This window comes from Haemaphysalis longicornis, unplaced genomic scaffold, assembly GCF_048455015.1.
Source record: "Haemaphysalis longicornis isolate Haplotype H1 unplaced genomic scaffold, Haemaphysalis longicornis Haplotype H1 scaffold_1, whole genome shotgun sequence".
NCBI lineage: Eukaryota > Metazoa > Arthropoda > Arachnida > Ixodida > Ixodidae > Haemaphysalis > Haemaphysalis longicornis.
This window is the reverse complement of record NW_027526203.1, coordinates 178,870,534-178,889,713: the sequence shown is the minus strand read 5'-3', so window position 1 is coordinate 178,889,713 and position 19,180 is coordinate 178,870,534.

The following is a 19,180-nucleotide window of genomic DNA, read 5'->3' as shown; positions in this document are numbered from 1 at the left end:
GAATCTGCGCGAAAACGCAGACGACTATTATAAAATGCTTCAGTTAATAAAGGTATGCTTCTCCAACGTGATTTTAATGTTGTTGTTCTGGTTCGTTCATTAATTCGGCATTCGGATAATTCGGACATTTTTCCCGGTCCCGGGAGTTCCGAATTAACGTGCTTTTACTGTAGTACCATTCACTGACCTTTCCGTTCAGTATACTTAAAACAAATTGCCAATTCCAGATCAGTCTCTTATCTATACAAACATCAAAAACACAAGTAAAGTATATTGGTACCATGTTCGTCTACTCGGCTTTCAGATTTCATCGTTGATAATTTCTGTTCGTTCAAGCGTTCCGAACCTTCCCCGACTTTGCCCTGACGTTGACTACCTTTGTTTTTGCGTAAGGCTACGGGCGTTCGTTATAAAATTTGACTGGAAGGGGTTTATGGATTTGCGTATAGGCAGCTGTATGGCCGTCACCCTATTTTTGCACGAAAACAGGGGGTTTTAGCTGTATGGCAGTCTTCCTATTTTTGCATGAAAACAGGGTTTTTTTCTAAGCGAAAGGAACCCTACAGACGCGAACTTCTTCAACATCTGACACTTTCACTACAATGGGAGCCAAGCACGAAGCAGCGACCTCGAAGTACCAAAAAGCGGCTGAGTTTGGTACGACAGCCCACTCTTCTGAATACCTGCGATGAGAACACTAGTTTTTAAGGCGATAGCCTTGTGTTCAGTCGACCTTCACGAAAACTGGTCGTCTACACCTATCAAATAAGTGTTCTTCTAGGCTCATAAATTAAAATTGGACACACTGGAACCCGTATGGGAATCGATTCCAGGTCTCCAGGCGGCGAGTGCGTTAGCGCACCTTGGCTGTGCAAAACAAAAGTTCGGCTTATCGCATGACTTGGTGGAGGAATAAGGGAGTTGTCGTAACTGAAATTATATTAAACGGAATCAAAGGGAATTAACGTGGGCTAAGAAAAATTAAAGGGAAATAAACTGAATCAATATGAATGACTATGTGAATTAGGCTTAATCCAAGTGAATAAAATGTAGTCATTATGAAACAAATTGATTTAAAATGAAGGGCCAAGTGGCTCAGGGGGATGATTCCGCGAATTAAAATTAATGACTGAGCCATTAAAGTGAATGAAGATGGATTACTCTGTGGTTTCACAAGAATGACTGGAAACAATGTAAGAATAGCTTAGCTAATTACGACAACTCATTAGGGCGAATAATAAATGACATATCAACGTGGCTAATTCAGCTGACTAAATTAAGTAAAACATGCGGGTGGCACAAAGACTTTGTGTGGAGGTCGATATAAGGTTTGCCGGTGACACATCCAATTCAGAACAGGAATAAAGGTATGTCGACAGTGGATGCGAAAATTACGCGGTGGACGCAGTGCACGTGTACTAACATGCCAGCGCGACTGCCCAACCTGTCCAAACTGATACGCGCTTCGTGGGGCGTCATCGCAGGTGTCCGTCTTTAATTCATCGCCACTCAGACTTTCACTCTCAAGCCGTATTAAGGATAGTATAAGACAGCCTGTACCTTTTTTATATCCCTTCTCCAGCCATTGCTCGAGGGCTAAAGGGGCGGTAATTCTTGAAAGGAAGTTTCATTTGCCGCGCGGCTGTTGGTCTCGTACACAGCTAGCAATAAGCCGTCGGGCACGGTAATGGGCTAACTTAAAATACGGCAAAGCAGTCGAATGCAAAGTTCAGGCGCGTGTGCACCATCGCCTTCCTACACGGTGAACCCGCCAAGGCACACTCCAAACACTGAAGAAAAAACTTTCGAGCACGGGTTTAACGGGTTTAACAGTAATACTAGGCCTGTGTACTTTGTACTCCCTAACCTCCCTACTACGTTCTGAAAGCGCTCCCTACGTACTCCCTACTACGTTCTGAAAGCGCTTAAGATTTGGAAATAAACTGAAAAATATGTTTCAGGGTCCCTTTAAGCTCGCTTCTCTTACTTTTACATTCACGATTCCCGCCTCTATCTTGCAGCATTTAACACCGCCTGGACTAAAGTTTTTGTTTGTCGTCGTTAAAGGGGCCATTCAGACAAAATACGAGTTTGGTTCGTTCCGAATCATTCAAAGATTGCCTCGTTAGAATAATACTGACACCACTTTTACGTAAACTTCGATCAAATAAGGTATAAATTTAGAAAAAAAGGGCATCGCCACGCGACCCATTAGTTCATTTCCCGCACTAGAACCTGTGACGTAATATGCACAGTTGGGCGATTGGCTGAGGCCGGTAAAAGCAAACGCATGTTGGGCAGGGCTTATAAGCTTGTAGAACAAGCTATTTTCGCCTAAATGTAATGCCTATTCATTTTATAGCAGTAAGAATGGGGTGGAGGGGGTATACAATGGAAGTTACAAAGGTACACGTAAACATAGGAGCACCAGTGGGTACTGCTGTTGGTACTGTGTGCACCATGCTTGTTCTAGTTGCACGGCATCCCGGCGCTTTGGGACTGTCTGACATGACACTGGCCGATTGGCGTAAGCGAAATTGTCTTACGAGAGCCTGTTTGTCGAGCATATTCCATGCTTCACGAAGCGATGACAACCTATTGTAACAAAAACAAGCCAGGTGCAAATACGGTCAGAAACAAAGCGAAAACGCACAGCGGTCCTGCGCAGTATGGTAGCGCCATCTAGGAAGGCATTCCGAAGTCACTGAAGAAGGGGCATTCCGCAGTCCGAGGGAACAGCGCACTAACGTTCTCTTGACCTGTCCTGGTTACGTCCTCGCAGACGTCACGAAACACTCGATTTGGCGGGAGAGTCAAAATTTTATCTTAAATTGAATTATTTCTCAGGGAATAAAGCATCGCTTGCAGCCTAGAAGCGCTGGGGGCACTATAAAATACCAAATTTTCCGAATAAATCAGATTTGTTTTGTCTGCAGGACCCCTTTAAGATGGAAAGCGTTAACAGCAACGTTGTAACGATTCCGGCGAAATTACAACAGAACAATCCATGGCCTAAGGAAGCTAATATGTTTCAAGCGTATAGCCACCCTACGAAAACAAAATTACGCAAAAAGTCAACGCTTGTACGGAACGCTTCGCTGCGCCATCCAGTGCTTTGAATCAATAACGTAATACTAATTTAAGGAGAGACAGTAACTAGGTCTGTGAAACGTGCACTCGCGGCCAGCAATTATTACCTCTCGCTAATGATGATATGAATACACGTCTTCAAAGTGCAAGTCTGTAAAAATACAAATGCTTTTGTTAATCCGCTAATGGCGCTAGACATCCAGGGCTGATGTGATCCTTGTGTGAGCGAAACTTAGGAACACTATAGGCATGGCTCGCTTCAGAAGGCTCATATGGGGTCTGCAAATTGCTCGCGCTTTTATATTGTTTGCTGGGCCGACGCTGCACCATGTCTATCAAACTTCTTGTTGGCACGTTCAAACTCTTTTCACTCTGTAATGATTATTGAACTCTAGATAATCGGAGAATGTTAATGATGCTCTAGTGATGCCAGCTCCACATCATATGACACGCATTTAGACGGTCAAGGCTAATTAGTTGGCCATTAGTGGGACAAAATTATCTAAAAGGAGTAGAAAACAGATAATAATGCGAATGAAGCTAATTAGGTATGATGGAAATAGCGGTTTAAGACGCAAGTTTGTGTGTGTAATTACACGTATAAATACACAGCAATCACCATTACAAAAGGATATACGTGACCCGCGTAGGCTTCAAGCACATTCACCAAGGGATCCTGATGGGTCTCTCTCCTGCCTTTCCTGTGTTCCGCTATATACACCACACAGCCACGGTTACACAACACGAGGGATTAGCTAATATAGTGGTCAATCTTTAGAAAGGGTTTGGTAGAGGAGAAGTTAAATTGCTTAGGGCTTAGCAGGAGGGCATGACAAAAAATAAAAAGCAGTGAAACCGAGATAAAAAAATTGGTGGGAGCAACTTTTTTTTTCTCCAGATAACAGCAAAAGCAGCTGCACTTAAAGAGACTCTTCGCAAAATATTTTCTCGAATCCTCATGACTTAGGCATGGGAAAATACCCCCTGCACGTCGCTGAATTCGGAGAAAGGATGCCGCGGCCAAGTGCACCACTTCGCCGTCCGCAAAGCTCAAAACATTGACACTTCCGAAGTACAGAAGCAAGTTCGGAAATCATTCAAGCTGTAAAACATACATAGTCTAGGCGACAACAAGACAGGGACACGTGAGTTCGTAAGTCAGCCTGCCCAAGTGCACTTCGAGCGGACAGTGGTGCAGCTCCTGTGACAAAGATCACAACAGGGGACGCTGACCCTCCAAAAACTTCCCTATCACGTCTGGGCAAAATATTTCTTCTTTTTTTTTCCTCCACCCGGTCGAGCGCTGCAGTACGAGGGAAGGTTCGCAGTATTTCCGGTTGGTTGCGCCGCGGTGGCGGACAGTACGAATGCTCAAAGGAGCGCGGGAAATAAAATATATAAAGAGACCGACTCGTGTCCAACGCCAAGGAAACGAGAGGAACTGCTGTGCAAGAAAATGTGCTTCTCTCGACGTTTTATTATCAGCCCTTGCCCGCAGACATTTTAGTGGTTGAGCAGAAGTGTGAGTGCCTTGCGGCCGAAATAAAAGAAAATGCGGCTGCAGAAAACAAGAGAAGGGTCGGTAAGGCAAATAAAGAAAGCGAGAAAGAGATGGGTAAGGCCGCCACGTTATTTTAGTTTTGCTTATGGAAGGGGCGTTTGGGTATGAATAATGCCATTTAAAATCTCTTGAATACTGCGGTCAACATCGGTCCGACGTTGTTTACCTAAATGTTGCTTAGCGAGCATCTTCAGGCCGTTTAAAAATGTTCTTGAATACTGCTGCCAACAGAAGCCCGTCGTTGTTTACCTCTAATTCTTACTCAGCGAACACCTTTTACAGTTTCGTCTTCTGGGAGTAAATGAACCACAGCCAGCTTAATCATACACGAATAACGCAATATCACTCGTGCAGCATCGTCTTTAGGACAAAGCAGTGATGCATATTGGGTGCGGTTACCCTGAAACGTTTGCAGACGCCAGTTTTAATGGCGCGAGAATCAATAAACGCAATCCAAAGGAAAGTGCACACTCCAAGGCACATCCCAAGTGCACATTCCAAGTACCCGCGTCAGTAGCTCAGTGGCTGAGGTGTTGTGCTGCTGATCCCGAGGACGCGGGTTCAATCCTGACCGCGATAGCTTCTTTCCTAATAAAGGCGAAAAGCGAAAAGGCCCGTGTTTCCAGATTTCGGCGCACATTAAAGATGCCCAGGTGGTCAAAATTAATCCAGAGCTGTTCATGACGTCACGCTTCATAGCCCAGGTGAAGCTTCTGCGCATGACCCTCGAAAATGTTTGAAAAGCGCTTTATCTGAAATTGACTTCACACCTGTGTAACAACTCGTTTTGTAGAACGATATAGAATAAACAGCCAATTTTGGCACCACTGGAATTGTATTGCAAGAAAATTAACGCGCTCGTTTAAATTAATCATCGTGATAGCGGACCTTAATGGCTATACGGCGTTGTGCACTTACACTTTGTTTTAAGTTTAGCTTTGATTATATTATCTATTACGCCATTGGTATATTTGAAATGGGGGAACTTAGGGTGCAGCGGCATGGACATTTCAGCGTAATCGCAATTAAGGTAGCAAGAGGCGAGGCGAGTACGAAGAAGGGAGTAGCATTTTCATCACTGCCAATGTGATGAAAAGGCTACTAATGACGACAAAAAACAATGGAAGCGGTGTGACTACGGTGAATGCAAATGTAGCGATCGAGAAGGAAAGATCCGCTGGAATCTTCATGATTATGTGGTTTTTTTCTTCGTATTCCGAATTGGTCTGGCCGTCACTTCGGGGCAAATGAGCGCACGTTGAGCTTGGCGGCGCTTCCGCTGTTCATCTCGACGAGCAAGACCTGAGCAGTGATATTAATCGCAATCCTCGGCCCGTCCGTTGTCTAAAACTGTGGCGAGGCGATATAGACACTGGCCAAACAAAATATGAAGACATGTAAGCCGGGACCCGGCTATGTTTAGGTTAACCTGCCCTTTATGCCATTGCCCTCTGTGCATCCTGGGACAGTGGATGAATTATAAAGCAACAGTGCATACATGCATCAGCCGCTGTGCCTAGCACGTCTGACGTCCCTGGGCGCTTCCAAAATGCCATTCCTTCGCTCAGCCACCTTCAGTGGAAAGCTTCAAACTCAAACAAAACGGCATACGCAGTTTTACGAGGTGGGGCGCGTGGTACTCTCCGGCTAAAAGCCGGCATAATTCCCACTCAGTCGTCTTCGACACTGGGGCTTGTTACGGTTTTTTAATTAGTTGTTTGGTGGATTGAAACTTAACAGAACGACTAAATGACATCCACCAGTGTCGTATGTACTGGTTAAGAAAACAATTAAAGAAACGACGAGTCCTGTTCTAGTTGGCGTGGTCAATTTTTTGGTGCTGAGCCAAAGGACGCGCGTTCGATTCCTGCCGCGGTGGCCGCTTTTCTGATGGAGGCGAAAAGCAAAAACACCCGTGTGTTCAAGATTTCAGCGCACGGTAAAGATCCCTGGGTGGCCGAAATTAATCCGGAGCTATCCCCTACGGTGCGCCTCATCACCTGTGTAGCGTCGGCGCGTTAAACCTCACGATCGATCGATCGATCAATCAATCAATCAATCAATCAATCAATCAATCAATCAATCAATCAATCAATCAATCAATCAATCAATCAATCAATCAATCAATCAATCAATCAATCAATCAATCAATCAATCAATCAATCAATCAATCAATCAATCAATCAATCAATCAATCAATCTGCTTGGTGGATTAAACATCATCGTACATAGCCGATACCGGTCTGTGACTATGGGACATTTTAATGTCGGTATGTGTTTCGATACACTCCAACAGAAGGGAGGCGTGAGTTTGCAAGCTGGAGCATGTACAGCCCCGCCCTGAAAATTCCAGCGCCTAATGTTACCACCTGACGATTCTTATGGCGAAACTCGATGCGGCCCCTTATATCGGACGGAACTGCTGTGCGATAACCTTGTTGCAGTAAGGCCGACATACCAATGATTAAGATGGAGCTGTTTGGTGTGAATGCTATGTTTGAATCGAAACAGTTACGAATAACACAAATGCAAACGACGAGTGCTTTTATAGAACGGAACCACGTGCATAGGCCGGTATGGAGAGCATCACGCTGCTTTCGGGTGTTTTCTGAAACACTCAGTAGGACCACAAGAAAGGCAATCAGCGTGCCTACTCGTTTCTTGTGGCTTCATGGCCACCCATCTTCCTCTTCGCGGCAGCGCGCTAAACCGCGCCAATATGAGGGTGGTCATACTTCATTGGAGGAAAGGAAGCGACAAGTGCATTCGCTTAAGTGTATTTATTGGAAATTGACCGTTGTATTCCCAGTGTATACGCAACGATTTATTACATCCAGTAAGTACGTTTGGGGATGACGAATGAGGCAGTAACTTGGAGGCTTGCTAACACCTCGAAGAAAAAATCGGCAGCCGAAGCAGCCACTGAAAAAGATTATAATAGGAGTACAGCTCACGGATCAGAAACAGGGGCCCTGGATAATGGGTCCAAGTCGGGTGGAAGATATCCTAGCCCAATTTTAAAGACCTAAGCGGAGGCGACCGGCATGTAATGTGGAAAACTGACAACCGGTGGGTCATCAGAGTAACAGAGTGTCACCGGGGGATGGGTTTAAAAGTTGGGGAAGGAGAAGTCAAATAAAAAAATTTGGGATGTGAATGGATTCAGAGAGCCCATGATAAAAGCATCTCAAGGTATACTGATGTGGCCTTTGTCCTGAGGGGGGGGGGGGGGGGGGGGGGGGGGGGGGGGGCGGGGGGGGGGTACATGAAAAGGATGACGATGACGATAACGTTGTATTTTTTCGCAACAGTTGCTAATGGGAATCGCGTGGTTTCGCTGACCGACACGGAATCCTAGGATCCAGGACACATCCTTGATCTCGCCGTAGGTGGCCATTCCTATGCTTGACCCAGATTCGAAGAACCAAGGCCGCGAGATACGTCCTACCTTCTTTCCCGAGCGCTGGCCTGCTATCGCCCCCTTCACCGCACCCCCCCCCCCCCCTTTTTTTTTTGCTGGCACCAAGATTGCACTAGGGGATAGGTTCTACTCCCAGATAACAGTTACTGGAGTTTCCGCGAAAACGAACTCAAGGGCACGAGTTATAGTCATGTGCCCCCAGTACGTAGATCACACATATTTATTTATGTATTCACAGAGAGCCGGGCAGCTGGGGCATTAGCTGAGAAGCTCAGGGGCAGTGCTCGAGGAAAAATTCACTCACCGCAAACGGAAAAAAAAGAAAAACAAAGCTTGCTGAAATTTGTGGCGTCCCGAAAGTGACGCCAAATTAAAAAAAAAATAAATTAAGAGCCCTTCCAACCCGTGAAGAGGGATGGCCAGCAAAGCTGCGGTGCCGAGCTTCAACGTGAGGTTTGACTGGGTCGTAGTCCAAGGGGTGCACGAAGCAAAACACGTTTGTTTGTAATTTGCGATCGAGGATTGTTCTTGGTTATTAACTGAAAGTCCAGTCCTGTCCAGTCACTGCTCTTCGCGCATGCTCAGCACGGCTCTTCCCGAGCCACGTGAAACGGCTATCAAGCGGCTCCGACGCAGCGTCAGACTTCGCTCCTGCGCAATTGAGGCGCACACCTGGGCACGCGCCGGCGCCAATGCGTCTGCCACGGCTATGACGCAACACAATCCAACACAATCCACTTTAATCCAGTCCAATCTAAATCCAATCCAATCCAATCCAATCTAATCCAATCCAATGCCCCTCGCGTTTGCTCAGAACAGCCCTTCACGGCACACGCGAAACTCCTCAACCTCGGCCAGTGTAGCTTACGCTACAAAATACACTGGAATCATGGGTAGAAATTTATTATAGCGCGGGTATGGTAATCACGGCGCATGCTTTATGAAGGCCCTAGGACCTTTTTTTTGTATGATTTTTTTAATGCCCCGGGGGTGTGGCGCGTAGTTTTACGATTCCGGGCATTTGAGTGGGCTCCGCAACGTGGCGCTACGCTCGCTAGCGATTCCTGTCTACATCGCTCTGGGACCGGAGACGATCTGCTGGATCCTAGCCATTTATAGCTTTGCTGTAAAACAAAAATCCCGGGCCACCGGCACTAACGTGAAACATGGGGAGGCGCGAAACAAGCAGGGTATAAGTGTATTCTTGGCGCCTTGGTGTTTTTGCCAACAGAGATGAAACCGCTTCGGCTAGAGTTATACAGCTTTGCCGTAAAAGTCTATTGTCTCTGAAACACGAAGCTGTCTAGCGCGAGGCGTAAACGAGTGTCCCGCTGTTTTTTTAGTACGCGTTACGTTCTAGCGCGAGACGTAAACGAGTTTCCTGGAGTTTTAGTACCGTGACTACAGGAGACGACGATTACTCAGACGATTACGACGACGACAACGACAGGAAACGCCAATAGCCCCAGCCCCTAACGGGCTTCACCCCTAAAAATGCTAATTAAGCCTGGCCAGTTGTAAAAGTTGCAACTCTGTTAGCATGAGTGTACTGCGAGAAAGCACCAGCAGCATTAGCAGGGGCAGTCCTTACTGTAAGAGAGGATCAGTGAGATATTCAGGTGCGAGTATTTCCTTAGGCACACCTAAGAACTTCTTACGTGCCGTGAATGGGAAAGCATGAATGTTCAGTTGAACGCCGGAGACACCTTGATTCCACCTCGCGTTGCCGAAGGGCTTTGCAGACGTCGCTGAAGGCGCTTTGCTTTGCCATGCACCTTACAGCTTTAGAAGGGCTTTCATCTGCCTTCTAAGCGTTTTTCCGCAGCTCGTTGCCGCCGCCCTGTAATGGGAAAGTTCAGGACGATGGGGAAGTCAGCTGCTTGTCGGTTTTCTGGTTTGGCTGCGTTCTTCTGCTCCCTTCATCTACGGTATAATGGCGCGGACGGCCACCTCTCTCTGCTGCCTACTTTAAGCTCGCATTATGGAGCGCCTCGTGTTTTGCAAACATTCCCAATGAGCTGTTTTGCTGTAGCAGAAGTCGACGCCGGCTTTTCGCTCAATGGGCTATTGATTGCTTTCGCATAAAAGAGGATACCTAAGACCCTGGGCTATTGCAGTGTTCATAACGGTAATAAAACTAAAAGAAAGTCTTGGTCCTTGAAAAGACAATCCCACGTTGGGCTTTGATCAGCTTATACCTTGAAGAAGGCCGTTGCCCATTTCGTCACTTTACGTCGGGACCGCACACTTGAACCTTTGCTTGCACATTTGCTTTACGTACACGTTCGCAAGCACAAGCTTAAAGGGGAAAAGGAACTGCATGCACTGGAAGGGCATTTCTTGCTTATTGGAAGCTGCAGGAGGTTCGCCAGAAGCATTAGTTGGCTTTCGCGGCATTACATGTGACGCTTAGTGTGTGTTCGACGATCGACACAAGACAAAGGAAGAATGTAGAAGAAAGGCAGGAAAATTAACCTGGCTGGAGCCTAGTTTGCTATCCTGCACGTGGAAAAGGGGAAATGGGCAAACAAGAGAGGAAAAAAGAGGAAAAGTTGGACCAGACACGTATGCCCAGCACTGAGGCACTGACAGTGATTGACACTGGAGGCTCTCACTCTATAGCCTAGTGTTCAAGTTCGTCGCCCGTAGAAAACGTAATAGTTCCTTAGTCGCCTTCTGAGCGGATGACTGAGAAGGCCAGTGGCACAGAATCTTCTCCTCCGAAAATGGCCGCCGAGAGTCCAGGTTCCTCAGCGCTGACGACAGCTTTTTTCTTTCAGCCGAGTAGCGTGGGCACTCGCATAAAACGTGGCGTATCGTCTCCGATGTGCCGCACGTTTCGCACTCCGCACTTGCTGCCATTCCTATTAAGTACGAGTAAGCATTTGTGAATGCCACCCCCAGCCAGAGACGGCAAAGAAGAGTTGCGTCAGACCGTGGGAGGCCTAGTGGAAGGGGACGTTGCAGGTGCGGGTCAAAGGCACCAATGCGTGCGCATGTGAAATCTTCTGGAGACCATTGGGAGATAGCTGTTTCCCGGGCAAGAATGCGGATGACCCTAGCTGCGTCCGTTCTAGACAATGGGATGAGTACAGTTGTCGCTGTTTGATGCGCCAGCCGGGCGGCAGCATCCGCACTTTCGTTGCCGACAATGCCGCAGTGGCTAGGAAGCCACTGTAGGGTGACATCATGACCCGCCTGGGCAGCACGGTCGTACACCATTCTTATTTCTGTCAGGAGCTGTTCGTGAGGTCCCCGGCACAGCGCTGACTGGAGTGATTCAAGTGCAGGCTTCGAATCACAGAAGATAGCCCATCTGCGGCACGAACTTTGCTCGATGGTGTGAAGAGCACTACGGATGGCCGTAAGTTCTGTAGCCGTGGATGTCGTAAGATTGGCTATCTTGAATTTGCTGCACAGTGATAGTCGTGGTATCACAACAGCTCCGGCAGAACCCGACGATGTTACCGAGCCATCAGTGTATACATGAGTTCGGTCACTGTATGTCTCGTGCATGTACGTCAAAGCGAGCTGTTGCAGGGCCGGAGTTGGAAGATCACGTTTTTTTGTCACTCCTGGGATATCTAGGCACACTCGGGGCTGCATCACACACCACAGCGGAACTAGCGGTCTCATCGCCGGCGTGTAGTTCGATGGAACGCTGGTGTTATGGGCAGCTACTACCCTTGCGAACGACGCCCGGGGACGGGTCGCTGGTATTCCCGCGAGGTGATGATCAGGTAGACGGGCGAGGTGCCTGATATGTGTCCTGAGTATTTCAACGTCCATAAAGGTTGCCAAAGGGTGATTTCGAGCCAGGGAAATGGTCGCTGCTGTGGACGTACATCGTGGTAGGCCAAGACAGGTTCGCAGGGCCTGAGCTTGTATACCCTGAAGTGACCGAGTAGTTGTGCGGCACGCTCCAGAAAGGAAAGGGGCACTGTATCGCAGATAGCCCAAGAACAGCGCGTTGTAGAGCTGTAGCATCGACTTCAGTGGTGTTCCCCACGTCTTGCCGCCGATGAGTTTGAGCACATGCACCACTGCAGAGAGCCTCTTCTTTAGAACGTTAACATGAGCGCTCCAAGAAAGGCCTCTGTCGACAACTATGCCGAGAAACGTGTGATTTCTCACATAAGACACCCTTTCACCATTAATATACAAAGGGTATGCATACATAGGCTTTCGTGTAAACGGAAGCATGGCGCATTTGCTGCTGGATATTTCCAACCCTTGTCCGTGTAGATATAAGGTCGTCAAGTCTGCGGCATTTTGCAGTGGGGCACGCACATGCCGACGAGTCACGCCATCTGCCCAAACACATATATCGTCGGCGTATATCGACACGTGAACCCTCCGTGGAAGGCGAGAAATAAGGCCAATTAGTGTAAGGTTGAACAGTGTAGGGCTCAGGACGCCTCCTTGGGGAACACCACGGTGAGTATAGTGAGCTGATGTCGGCCCATCTGCAGTCATAACAAAGAATGACCTCGACACAAGACAAACACTGCTGACAAAGTCATGGCGACAGAGCATACACACGCCAAGCACACGCTGCATGTGCGCGTTGTGATACAAGCATTGCCTAGACAAAATGTTCATGGCTGCTGCTCTGAAAAATTTGTACCTGTAAGGAAGCAATTTGAAGGGGGCCGCCGAATGTAAAAGCACTATCTATGCGTAATACTCGTTTGGGGCGTACGTGGAGAGGACGCCGAGAGGAAATACAGCAGCTATTAACGTTTCTGCCTTCACACCTGAGTTGTGCAGGCTATTATGGTATTGCTTACAAAAGAGTTTAACACAGTGCTCTCCTTGTAGTTTGCACCAACAGACAGACAGACAGACAGACAGACAGACAGACAGACAGACAGACAGACAGACAGACAGACAGACAGACCGACAAAGAACTTTTATTTTTGGTCCTGAGGAACTACGTTGGGGCTGTAGTTGCGTGCCGCTCCTACGTAGGGCAGGAAGGCCGTGGCCCTCCGCTCTTTCGCAGGTCCTCTGGACGGCCAGAAGTTGGAGAGAGAGGTCACCGCTTTCCCTACCAACTACACCAATACCGCTGATCATTATGGCCACGACACTAGCTCTCCGGCTCAAGGAGGAATTCTTCCCTTTACCAGGTGCAGTTGTAGCAATATAATACCAAGAAATGAAAGTGCTGCCGCTCTTGCAGGCATCACTTTTATTGCCGTATCAAAGCGCAACATCACTGCGAACGGGCATCATGGAATTTTTCATCTAAGGAATCAATAGATATATTCCCGCCTCAGTAAATTCTCACGCGTGACAGTAAAATCTGAGGCCCAACAATACTTTTGATGGGAACGAAGCCCGAAGTTTCTCTTTAGCACCGCATCACGTGAAACTCAGATGGCACTGACGCAACGATTGCGCTTTGATACACCAATGAAAGCGATACTAGTAGAAGCGGAGGGGCTTTATTTTTTGATATTGTATTGCTACAAAACCACCTGGTAAATGGCAGGATTCCTCCTTCCGCCGGAGATCTCGCGGCGTGCCCATAATGATCAGCGGTGTGGTGCAGTTCGTAGGGATGCAGCCATATATGAGCAACGTAAAATAAACGCGTGAGAACCAACCTGCAAAAAAAAAAAATCTCGCTTAAAGGGACCCTGCAACACTCTTCATGCAGTGCAAGTAAACCTGTGCGACGTTCAGATTACACTGCCAGGGACACCCGAGCCAAATATTACACGTGCACGTGAAGCGGCAAGCGCGCAAATCACCGTGAAAGACGCGGAAAAACCAACCGCGCTCTTTTCAATTCTCCTCATTATGCACCCCCTGGCATGGCAAGCGACGTCATTCGGGCCATGGCTGTCCTGGCTGTCCTATTGGCTGTCGGTGGTGAACTTCTCGGCTAATTTCTGGCATTTCCGTGACGATGCGCCGTCGTCGGCGCTGTGTACCAACCTCTTCTATGTCTGAACCTGTACGCACAGTTTTGATGTTTCTTTTCTTTTGAGTGCGCGCATAGTTTGAGTGACGAACTAAATATTCCGCTTTCAATGAGCCCACTCGACAACGAACGTTTATTGCTTCAAAAACGCCAAACCAGCCTGAGCGCTAGCTTGCGAGCAGGCCGCCATGCCTGCTTTTTTGTGGCACCACACCGGAAATAGACATGTCCACGTTGCAGAGAAAAGGGGAGAATTCTCCAGCCTGTGACATATCGAAGGCCGCCGAAGAGAACGCCGCGAGCTGGCCCGCTCTCCGCAAGAGAGCGCGCAGCTTTCGTCGCGTTGTCCGCTGTTGAGTTGAGAGGGAACAATTATGCGCGATTTCTCATCGCGCGTAGTTTCGGTGATAGTGAACGGATTTTCATAATTCTTGCGGGAGGAGATTCACAAAGCGTGTACCAAGGGAGCTATCTCAGGTAGTCTTACTAGGATTGCCACAAGGCAAATTTTGCGTCTTAATTTACGCCGAAACTGCGATTTTGCACATTTTAGCTTTTATTTTCTAAATCGGCTTCACCTAAATTCGCCAAAAATATTTGTTCAGCCAATGTACATCCCTTCAAAAAAATTTAGGTTCCGTCCATGTTGCAGAATATATTTTTATAGTGTTGGAAAAGAAGCTTTTTAGCTTCATTCTGCCACCAAAAACGAGGGTAAAATACCTCTTAATGACATTCAATTGGAATTTGCCGAAGAGACAAGGAAACACACTTTGCACAACCCTTTCCATCTTCTCCAAAATATTTCAAATTAATTTACAAAGTTGGCGCAGTTTTCATAGCCACATCATATTTAAAAGCTTGTTCCGTGGGAAAAAACTTCTTTCGCGCGCCAAATTACAACCAGGGCTTTTCGGGAACACGGTAATGAACAACAACTTAATAAATTTTAAGAGGGCGAGAATGCCCCACCGTGAGCGTCACGGCGCAGTGTTAGTCCATGCTTGCTTTCTGCCGTGATCAAATCGGTTGATCGCCTGCACGGCGATAAAGTACAACTCTCAGCGCACCTAAGTTCTAATCTGAACAAGTCGAGCAAGAGGTTCTTTTCCATAGCCTCTCCGCCTTTTTTCCCCTTCAAGTTGGTTTTTCCGTGGTGAGACGCAAAACGGGCCAACTGGGCGTCCGTGAGGGGGTGTCAAGGAAGCGATTGATTGATTGTTTGTAGGGTTTAACGCGCCGACGCAACGCAGGCGATGAGGGGCGCCCTAGTGGTGGGCTCCGGATTAATTTTGACCACTTGGGGATCTTTAACGTGCGCCGAAATCTCGTACACACGGGCGTTTTTGCTTTTCGCCTCCATCAGAAAAGCGGCCGCCGCAGCCGGGAATCGAACCCGCGACCTCGTGCTCAGTCAAGGAAGCGATAGCAAAGCTGCCTAACTGCCTAACAAAAAACAAACATAAAAGAATGCCACTCGTATAGTTGGTTCTTGTTTTGTGAGTACGATGTCGCTTCGGTGAAAGCCATCAGTTCTCTTGCGTATTGCGCAAATGGCAGCATGGAACCGCACCGCTACAAAATATTGGCGCGTTTTGCACTAGTGGTGCAAGGCTGGAGAAACAGCGGAGATGGGGGTCGACCTAGCTTCTTCCGTTCTCGCTAAGTTTTACAGCATAGTTGTGTAAGCTCTTTGTTGCACCGTCCATACGCAGAAAAAATACGAAAACAATGGCGAGCGCGTGTCCCGGGAGGAGCGCCGGAAAAAAATACCAAGAAAATGCCAAGCTCAGAATTCTACCAGAAGGAAGAAGCCGGCGTTGACGCACTGCGCCGTGTTCACCCGACGTAGAAGAAGACTACGAACAGAATATCGCATACCCCGAGTGCTCGTGCTAATACGGCCGCCTATTAAAGAGACACTGAAGTGATTTGTAAACATTGCGGGATTACTAGCGCAAATTGTAATCCGGAGTCCACAGGCCACGTTTCGACCACTCTGAGCGCGTTTACGCGAATTTATTTAGTAGAACAATCAATTTGATAACGCTGTCCTACTCTCTACACCCTCGCCCATTTTCTGTGGCGTTATCGTGTAACGTCAGGAGGAGATGACTTGCAATTGGCTGTGCTACTGCACTACTGCAGAGTCACTCGGCCTAGCGTTTAGTCCGCCGGCCGCCCTTACCACTAGCCACCACCTCCCCCGAGTTCGGAAGTTTTGTTTGTATGTGGAGGGAACTGGAGGCCCTATACGTCAGTGCATCGGTATAAGTAAATATGCAGCGTCAACGCACGCAACAAGGCATAGCCTTCATCAAAGTAGAAGCACCTGTCCGGAAGAGCAGCCGCCGAAGTGAACAATCTATTTAAGGCTAGGCGGCACATTACCGCGGCCACTAAATTTAACAAATCCTTGATATCAAAGTTCGGGGCTGGAAACGCAGGCTACAAGAATGACTAAAAAGATGCCGAGCGGAACGCGTTCCGCTCCCCGCTAGCAGACGACGCTCGCTTTCGTAGCGCAACTCGCAACCGCAGTGCCGCGGTGGCGAGAGTCGCGGCCGGCCGCCTTCTCTCCACGGCCGCGGCGGGGAGATACGGAACTGAAACTAAAGCGTGGCAAACTGTTCGCATGGCGACGCAGTGAAACATCCCCCTCGCGAGGGGCACGATCAAATGCAGAGCATTTCCGGGGGCGCACGACGTTAAGTAGTTTGCGTTACGTTAAAGGGGCCCTGAAAGGCGTTTCGAGCACACTAAATGAAGTAGCGCAATCGTTATATTGGGTCGTCAACGTCATCTGTGCCAAGTATTACTCTTTTACGCGCAGCGGAAAGCTCACACTTTTGTTGCAAAGTTTGTCGCTTTTTGTCACCCTTCCCTTCGTGTTTTTGGACGCCGCCATCTTCACATGTCTACATCATCGATTCCCATATGTTCGTCATGAGCTAGACATCCTGCTATTGGGCGGCTTTTTCGCGCACTTCCGGCAAAAAGATGAGTCGTCTGCTCAGCGTCGGCTCGCCGGCTGATCTGCCAGCGGAGTGGAGTGCCGGAGTGCTTGGACATTTTACGACAAACGAAAGAAGTGTAAACAAACGCTTAACCGTTCGTATTGAATGCAACACGACCATAACACGACATGGATATTCTCTTACCTGAGTACGTTCCATAAAGAAAGCGTTGAAGCCCCGTGGCACTTCTTTCGTGCAATCGCAGAGAACGCCCTGAGCCGAATGCCCGGGTTTGACGCATACATTTTATTCAACTTCACAACAAACCAGAGACGCGTTTCGAACGAACACAACGTCACAACATGCGTTGCAAGTCTGAACCGCGATTGACCAACGCCGCCTGTATTAACATTGCCTGACGCGTCGCGCGCTTTTCAATGGGAAGGGTAGGAACGCTTAGTTCAGGCACTGATCCGCTATGTGGCGCGTGCCGGCGGACATCTCGCCTTACGTCACTGCTCGCGAGTCGTGAACGTTGCACCCACTTCTACGACGTGTGTCTGTCAGCTTGCCTGTTAAGCTTCAAGGGCCGTTTCGCTTACATCTTAGCCGCGACGGGGCGCTAGTTCTGTGGCGCACTGGGGATCTCGTTCAACGTGTCGCTCGCTTCATACTTGCTGCATTTTTCCAAAAATAAAGACGGAGGCGGACCGAAATAGTGTAAGAACATACTGATTGTCGGGTAGACATATAGCTAACAGAAAAACGATATTTTCTGCTTGGGCAGCCATTATTTTACTGATATTTTTCTTTCTGGAGTATTTAGAGAAGAAAAACTTGCGTGCACGTTTTTTGTTCAGGCGCTCACTTCTACGATTACTTTCCAATAATATCACGTGCTTGTAAACTTCAGAAAATTATAGGAAACAAAAGGATAAGCAGCTGGGATCCCGCCACGCTGTCCGGGCGCTTCTACAGTACAGTCCTCAATTTTAGAAGTGCGTACCGATGCGGAGTGCCAACATCGGGGTCAAAACAATACCTAAATGTGGAGAGGATAGAGGTGGGATGCCCCAGTCAGAAAATTTCAGGGCCTGTGATCCGAGTAGATAAGCGCGCAAAGCCGGCATCAGCCTGCGGCGGCGCAAGGGATTTTGCTTCGTGACAAAGGAAGTTTTATCAGTGACAGACCAAGACAGACAGGCATGGTGAAAATATCGCGCCAATCCACCCCGTGAATGTGGTTGGAAAGCAAAGCTGTAAACGGCACCCATAACAATTACCCATGCGACATCACTTAAATTCACTCACATCGCTCTACAAATAGTAAAACCAGAGAGAAGTGAAATGCACTTAACCACACCATTTATTCCTCCAAAGAGATATTCTTGGTAAGGTTAAATCGATGTATGATGCATGAACGGTGTTTGGTTGAGTTGTATAAGAGTGGAAACTTTTTTTAAAAATTAAAGTAAGCTCCAACCTGGTGTTACACGATCTGTCTTCTCCGTCTCTGCGCCGCGGGCGGAGACGGCGAGATTTGCGGCAGAGAAGGAGGAGGAGGAAGAAATACTTCTGTTCATATTTCTGAACCGCCCAGAGTGCAGCCCTCCATGGGGAGTGATTCCTTCGTCTGAGGGGCCCATATGCAGTCCGCGCGGCCTGTGTTCTGTCCACCCGCTGAAGCTGGGTAGGTAGAGAGAGCCTGGACAGCAGCATCTCCCATTGCTCTTGTTGGGTAGTTGACGGAAAGAGAGGAGGGTACTCAGGGCTAAAGTCGCAAACCCCGATTACGGGGCCGAGTGTTCCTATTTCTGAGCAAAATTTACACTCAGCGTCGTAGCGATTCGGACGCATTAGGTGAAGACGCGTAGGATGTGGGAAGGAGCCCGGATTGTATGAGCCGTAGGGTAGTTTGTTGTTCTCTGGAAAGGTCAAGGTAAGGCGAGGGTACGGTCTGTCTCAGAAGGCGATAATCCTGGGTTATCTCCCTGAACGTGACAAGCGGGTGACTGTCCTCGTGCAGCTCCATAGCACGGGAGGTAAAAGCGTAGGCTTGTTGGGTGGTCGTATTTGTTGCCCTCCATTGAAGCGTGAGGGGGTGTCCAGATGAGCTGAATGGAACTGTTTGGGGAGTGGTTTTTTATCACGCGCAGTGCAGGTAAGGACACCTAACCCGACTGGTAATTCCAGTAGGCTTGCTGGGAATCGGTGACTAC